The sequence below is a fragment of the Aegilops tauschii genome, chromosome 7 (assembly GCF_002575655.3).
Source record: "Aegilops tauschii subsp. strangulata cultivar AL8/78 chromosome 7, Aet v6.0, whole genome shotgun sequence".
Taxonomy (NCBI): domain Eukaryota; kingdom Viridiplantae; phylum Streptophyta; class Magnoliopsida; order Poales; family Poaceae; genus Aegilops; species Aegilops tauschii.
Genome location: NC_053041.3, coordinates 116,373,652 through 116,381,546, shown reverse-complemented (window position 1 = coordinate 116,381,546; position 7,895 = coordinate 116,373,652).

The window sequence follows — 7,895 nt, the reverse complement described above, 5'->3', positions numbered from 1 at the left end:
ATCACCCGTGCATGCTTCCCGCCCGAAACGGTCAGTGCCGCATTCATGCCCGGCCAGAGTGGACGCGCCTCTCACTAGCGCCGACATTGAAGCGGCGCACCGGCCGAGATCGCGTCGCCCGCGCCGCTTCTGGGTGCACGCGGCTGCTCCGCGTTCAAAGGTCGCAATAGCCGGCTACAACATGCATGTAAAAGGTTCTTGGGAGTCCGTGCTATAGCTAGCTATCCTCCCCCAACTCGTCAATCTCTTCCAGTAGTGCTAGTACTCCATGGCGCGATCCATCGACAAGCAGGCGGGAAAGTTATCGTATACTCGGTTTGCGGTGAGTGGCATGCCGAGCGACCGTGTGGGGTCGAGCCGTGGAGGAGGGTGACACACGAACACGACAAACGTGATTTAAACGTTGGTTTTGCTCGATGGCGCGATCCAACGAAACGAAACGTTGGTTTCTCTCCGTTTCCATTTTTTCTCTGGAAAAACGAAAACTTTCCACTCCATTTTCATTCCTATTCCAAGGTTGCCCCGTTACAACATTCCATCAAATACAAAGGAAAACTAACATGCATGCTGATGCATCTCAATGATTCACAGATCATAGCCAATATTTACTTCACAACTAAAGAAAAAAGTTGTGAGAGCGTGTACGAAAGAAAAACTACTGATGGGGTCACTACGACTTAAACCCTAAACCCTAAACATGATTTAATTTCCTGGCCAGGTAGAACCTGTCGAAGGAAAGACGGCTGGCACCCTCGGATCATATGATGCTTTTGTGCAGTTCCACTAAAATCGACCTGAGCATCCCTGACGGCAAAGATATTGAAGAAGTGTGATTAGAATAATAGTACTGGCACTAGTTCATGAGACATAAACTCATCAGAAGTAGAAGCCGGTAGAAGTAGAGAAAGATCGACATGGAGATGGAGCTACGGCAGTGGAGCAAGCCGGCTCCAAAAGGAAGATGGACTACCTGGGACGTTGGGCTGTAGCTAGAAGGGCGGTTGGGACGCGACATCGGCCCATACCGCGGTGACCCCCGATTGGGACGCACCGACTGTGGGTTTTCTCCCTTGCCGATGTCGACCGCGTCTACGCAGAGCATTGTTCCCTTCCCCCAGCTGCGGGATCAGGCCCGTCGATCTATGCTTGTGAAGAGAGCAACCTAAGCAAGCAGGCTTGTAGCTTAGGCTCCTCCTAGTGTATATATAGTGGTTTTCTTTTTCTCTCCATATCAACCATTTTATACTGCGTACGTGTCATTCAAGAGTGAAATGATGGTTGCTTCTTCCGACTAACTTACTGTGTGATTTGACCGCTCCTTAGTGGCCCCTACACGTACTCCCCCTACGTGTATGCAATAGTCACACGTACACATGGACGCAAAAACGCGCGCGACGCCCTAATGCTTGCATGTCCGAGCACACGACGGAACACACACGGTCACGCTCAAGTGCTCAACCTACACGTGCATGCACACACATACTCAGTCAGGGTGAGCTAGTGACCGTATAAACACTGGAAAATATATATATTGAGCGCAATGAGCGTATTATCAAGTCCACTGACCGTATTTTTACAAATATACAGTGACAGGCAATGTATTTATCTCGTTTGAAATTAATCCATATTAACCGGAGAGGAGGCAGTATGGACTAGCATTACTTTGTTGTGTCCTGTCAACTTGCCGAATGAAGAGAAGGTTGCAGGACGGGAGAAGCTTGCGCACGGTGGCTCGCGGGACAAGGAGAAACTTTTGACTAATGCAAGCTCTCCCTCGCTCAGGCGGTGGACGTGCAACAGTTAATTCGGTGTCAGATTGCCAGTAGCATACACTATACTACTAGTGCTATTATTGTTCGACTTCCCGAATAGGCGAACAGCCAAGTGCAAAGTTTACTAGTACTACTACTATAGTCTATAAAGGTATGTACTATACTAGTACTAGGAACCGGATGGAGGAGCGTCTGCACTCTTATTATAATTTTAAAATGTGATAAAGCAATCTTCAACACATTTCGTTCTCTTTGAGGGTTCTCGCATGTGATAATGGAAGTTGATTGCATGGAACACTCGCCACAATTCTCGCTTAATTCTGGCTCATATCCTGTTACAAATAGTAGCGCTAGGTAATATTTCCTCTTTTTTTTGTTATTCAGCATGTAAACAGGTCAGCAAACCTTGCGGCGCATCTTCGTGCGAACCGTGCTTGCTGCACTTAGAATGTGGCCGAGAGCTGGCTTGATGAAACACCTCGCTTCCTACTTTTTTTGCGGGGTACCTCGCTTCCTAGTGACCATTGTCTTGGCTGATCGTCCTAAGAATGCTTATATATGAATAAAGCTCTCTCATTTACCCGCAAAAAATATTAAGCCATATTAACCGGAAAGGAGGGAGTACGGACTAGCAATACTTTTTGGTGTGTGCCGTCAACTCGCAGAACGAGGAGAAGCTTGCAGGACAAGGTGAAGCTCGCTTACGCCTTTTGACTAATGCAACCTACCCTCGGTGGACATGCATCAGTCCATTCGGTGTCAGGTTGTCAGAGGCATACACTGTAGTACCCAACATGCGGACTACCATCATTGTTCGACTTCACGAAGAGGCGAAGAGCCAAGCGCAGTAGTACGAGTAGTACTACTACTAGAACCGCATGGTGGAGCGTCTGTACTCTTATTTTTTTTATCTCTGATAAAGTACACGTTTATTCCGGAGAAGGGCGGAAAACGGCAGCCCAACATGTAATGAATGATATCGATCAACCAACCATGCTCGAATATATCTTGGCCTCCGTGCGAGCCCGTCTGTGTGTTCTCGCTCCTCGTCTCTCTCAAGGAACGGCGGGTTGGCTCTTTGCCGTCAATTGAGATCGGTTTGCTCACACTCCTGTCCCACATGTCAGTGATATGCCAAGAGGAGGTGCGTTGACCGACTGGCCATACGCGTACTTGGGTTTGCACCTTCATACTACTCCTCCCTCCGTCACAGTTTAGAGGGAGCGCTTCATTATGATGCATTTCTCTCAATGCATTTCCACCACCAGAGAGACTTTAGACGCGTTTGGTTTAATGCTCAATTAATTAGGGCGTGGTAACCGCAATCAAGTCCACAATTTTCTCTCCATGTACTGTACTACTACGGAGTGGAGTAAGTGCATGCATGTGTGTACCCGGGGTGGAAGCACTGCATGCATGTGTGTACGCATTATTCCCTCTAGTAATAGACGTCGTGCTATAACTACCAATGCTATTTTTCAAGCCGATCGCTAGTTGCCTTGGTCCCACAGATTTTTTTCTTTTTTCTGAAGCGCGCTGTATAAATAGTGACGGATGGAGTAGTATGAGTGGATTCAAAGAAGAGCGTATTGATGGTTGCTTCTTCAGAGCAACTTACAGTGGGAAAGGTGGGGCTTATGATTTGACTGCTCATTACTCACTATTAATGCGGCGCAACGACCGGGCTGAGTCTCCCATGCGGTTGTGCACTACCCCCTCGGTTCTTAAATATACTCCGGAGTATTTGTCTTTCTAGAGATTTCAACGAGTGACTACTCAAATATTTGTCTTTTTAGAGATTTCAAATGGACTGGCACATACGGATGTATATAGACATATTTTAGAGTGTAGATTCACTCATTTTGCTCCGTATGTAGTCACTTATTGAAATCTCTAAAAAGACGAATAGAATATTTAGGAACGGAGGGAGTACACATACGAAGCAAAATGAGTGAATCTACACTCTAAAATATGCCCGTTTGAAATTTGTAAAAAGACAAATATTTAGGAATGAAGGAGTATAATTTTGTGCATGGCACATGGACCCGGATGATGAAGAGGCTTTTGGCAATGCTATCAAGCTTCCATCATTTGTTTACATAATTGACGTACTATACAAATAATTTTCCAGCGACATGAAATTGTACAATGGTGTGAGCTTTCAGCTTTTGTTTCTCGTGTCTTGCCATCGATGCTCTTTCAGAAACAATAAAAAACTAACTTCCTTGCTAATGCATGTCAATTATTAGCAGATCAGAGCTAATAATTATATCACAACTGAAGACAGAGTTGTGAGGAGGTGTTAAATTAAAATTGATTCATGCTTTCATTGGCAGCAACGTCCCCCCAGCTCTGTCTAAATCAACAAGGCATGCATGTTGGGAAAAAAAGTAGCTGCCTGGAGCATGCAACATTCCGATCATTTTGTGCAGTTCCACTAAAATAGAGCTGAGCGTCCCTGTTCCAAAGATATTAAGTGTGATTACGATAATAGAGGACTGCTGACGAAACAATAAACACACAAATAGAAGCCGGTCACCTTTGCAGTCTCTCTTAAGACTAACTAGTTGGAGAAGATTAGGCTCGGAGTTGGATGAGGAGGATAGAGCAAAACCAATCTCCCTTTGTGCAGTTGCACTGAAATGTAGAGACATTGCCCGTGTAACATTTTAGTACAACTGCACAAAACACTCTTAAGAAAAAAGTGATTTGTGCAGTTCACCAAAAGGTCGCAATAGCAACGAGTAGAAAGGAAACAATTACTGGCTAATAACAGTTGATGACACATGCGACGACAAAAAAGAATCATATTCCTTGTCCTAAGGGAAGATAACAACACGGTTGTGTTTGTCTAAAACGGTGTGAGGACGAGAATGCAATATGGAAAGTACGCCAGACGAGCTACGTTTTGGGCAAAGAACTATGGAAGATCCACATGCAGCGACGTGGGAAGACGAGCAGTGGAGCAAGGCCGGAGGGGATACCTGGAGGTCGTCGGGATGTAACTAGGTGAGCGGCGGCGGGCGGAATCTGCGAGCAGGTGGCGTAGGCCCTGCCGTGCCGGAGCTTGGTCAGAGAGAACGGCGTGTACCGCAGATCGGGACGTGCTGCCTCGGCGCCGTCAAACGGAGAAATGATGCACTTCCTCCCTTTCCCCCGGCGGATCAGTGACCAACGGTGAGAGAGAGAGAGGCCACCGCACTCCCTTTCCCCCGGTGGACGGGATGCGGCCGGATTAGTGACCAACGGTGAGAGAGAGAGAGGCCACCGCAGCCTTGTGTGAGATACTCTGAAGAGCGACAAACCAGGCAGGCAGTCTCCATTGTATATAGTGAGCGGACTACCTTTTTCTCCATAAAAATCATTTTATATTCTGTGTATGTGCCATTGAGCGCTATAACTTTATTTAAAAATAACGCGGCAACGCGTCAAGTCGAACTTTGTTTCGTGCACGCGTGGTACACGACCTCCCTAGGTAAACAACCGCTACAGGCGTTCAAATTAGCACGTCGGCTGCCATTTCGTAAAGAAATGGGCTCCACCGTGTACCCGCGCGGGTCTGGCTGGGCACGAAGCGTGAGTACGTGCATGGTGCACCTATTCTCTTCTTGTATACGTACACCACCTACGTGGGGTTGTGTGAGAGAGATACAAACCTAGAGAGATATAGTGTGTGGGTTCTTGAGAGTTTTTTTGGGGGGGGGTGTCAACCAAAAAAATGTAACATATGCAATGTGTGTGAAATAGAGTCCTGGATATAACATATATATAGAGGGGGCGATCCACGAGAAGAGAGTGGAGGTATCATCGGCTTGAGGTGTCCATAGAATCGAAGAGAGGGATGATGTGTGTGTGTGCACGCACGATCGATAAAGAGTGCCATCGAATTTGTGTGTGCCCATGTCAAAGATATAGAGTGGCTGGCCTACTGGAACGTGAGATGGGACATGTGCAGTTTGTCTCTGTGGCATGGATACCTACCTGCAGCGCTCGACTATCGGTGTGTGGTGGGGGAAGAGGGAGGCCCAATTAACTATAGAGGTACAATGGCTAGTATATGTGTGGAGAAGGAGAGAGGCCTACCTCATGTATTAAGGAGATCGATCTGCCTCATGTATTAAGGGAGATCGATCGGCATCCATGCATATGTGCAGGAGAGGAATAAGGTTGGGAGAGAGACAGAGCTAGAGTGTTGGAGGGGGTGTTAGTGGAGTTAATTCTAACAAATGGTGGGATAGGCTTGCTAGACAAACGGAGGGCACGCCCGCAATATCAATAAGAGAGGAGATGGCTGCTTGTTGTCTGTGCACGTGTGTGTGAGAGACGGGTCAGGAGGCATGCACGAATGATGAGGGGGGATGATGTGGCTGTGGTAAGCAGACGTAACTACATAGGAAGATCAATCGCCCTTTGTTAGAGAAAGGAGAGACATAACTTGTGAGGTACGTCGATCGATGGGGGGGTAGTTAAAGTCGATCTAGGTATATGTTGGGAGATCGATCGGTATACATGCATGTGTGTGTTAGAAGCAAATGAGGCACGAGGAGAAGGATAGAGAGAGATGGATGCATGTAGGAGGTGGTACGAGAGGCATACTATATCGAGGGGGGAGGAGTGTGCGAGTACGAGAACGATGAAAAGAGTGGTGGGAGTGAGGCATGGACGGTGACAAGAGAAGAGGGGAAGCTTGTGTTTGTGCTAGGCACACCTGGCTAGAGAGGCATATCGATCGATGTGTGCCGTAAAGAAGGAGCTGGGGGGCCTACACACACCATGGGTGAACGACCTAAAGTGAAAAGACGAATTTGCGCGATGGAGCTAGAGAATGCTGAGGGAGGGTGAGAGGGATGCGGGCGTGTGCATGCACAAGAGAAAGTTAGCGCTAGCTACAAAGATAAGAGGGTTGTGCGGGTGTAAAAGACGAATAGAGATCATATATACTTCATTATAAAAAGCGAATTCAGATATTTGAAGAATTTATCATAGTGTTTCAAACCGACGCATGTGTGAATATATATAATGGTGATACACATGGTGTGGTTATGAACATGTTATACTACATTTAATATATTTTATCTCTACTCTTATAAAAAAACGGAGTTGTTGATGATGGTGTGCCTGCCATCCTGCATTATAGGCCGTCCGATTTATATCTGGCGGATAGCAAGAAAACTATGATGGTTGAAGTTGGCAACAATCATGATTGTAGATTCTTATTGAAATAGAGAAACGAATTCAAATTTAGTTCGAATTGCAGCGGTAGTATAGACATTTGGAATGCACTAAAATGTTGGTATGAGTAGGTTACATGCATTATACAGCAAGCCAAAAAATTTAATCGGACATAACATGGATTCATACTCCCTCCTTACATCTATATAGGGCGTAATGAGATTTTTAAGACCGCCTTTGACTATTGACAAGATTAGTAGTACATGACATGCACAATGTGAAAATTATATCATTGAAAGAACCTTTCACAGACGAATTTAACGGTGTGCTTTGTGTAAGTTGCATGTCATATATCATTGCTCTAGTATTTGGTCAAAGTTAGCATCGAAAAGCGCATTAGGCCCTATATAGATGGAAGGAGGGAGTAGCTTGGAATAGCATTTGTATAGTAAAACGGGGCAAGACTCTCTCTTTGTGTGGTGTGAATAGTTTTATATTTTTCGTTTTCTTTTTGGTTGAGGGAAGTGCGAATTGATTTGGTACGTACTAGTACAATATTACTACACGTTAGGCTTGTCCCTAAAATTCAACCCGCGCCTTCACAACCCGCGCCTTGTAATCCCAAAATTACAACGCGCGCGAAAACTCCCTCCAGCTGCCAAATCCCGACACGCGAAATCCCCCTTCTAATCCTGAGCCGAAAGGGCCGCTAGTTCAAATCGGTGGGGGGTACTTTTGTAACACACCCTACATTTTGGACAAGCGCGTCCCTAAGTCATGCTTCACCCCCTCCCATCGCCCCCTTTTCGTCATTCAAAATCCCAGACCGCCATAACCTCTCCGCTCCAGCCGCGAAACCCCACCCTTCTCCGTCCGCCACATCACCGCTGCCCAGCCGGAGCCTCTTCCCCGACGACGTCGTCCAGCGCAACAGCTCGACGTCCATCGTCC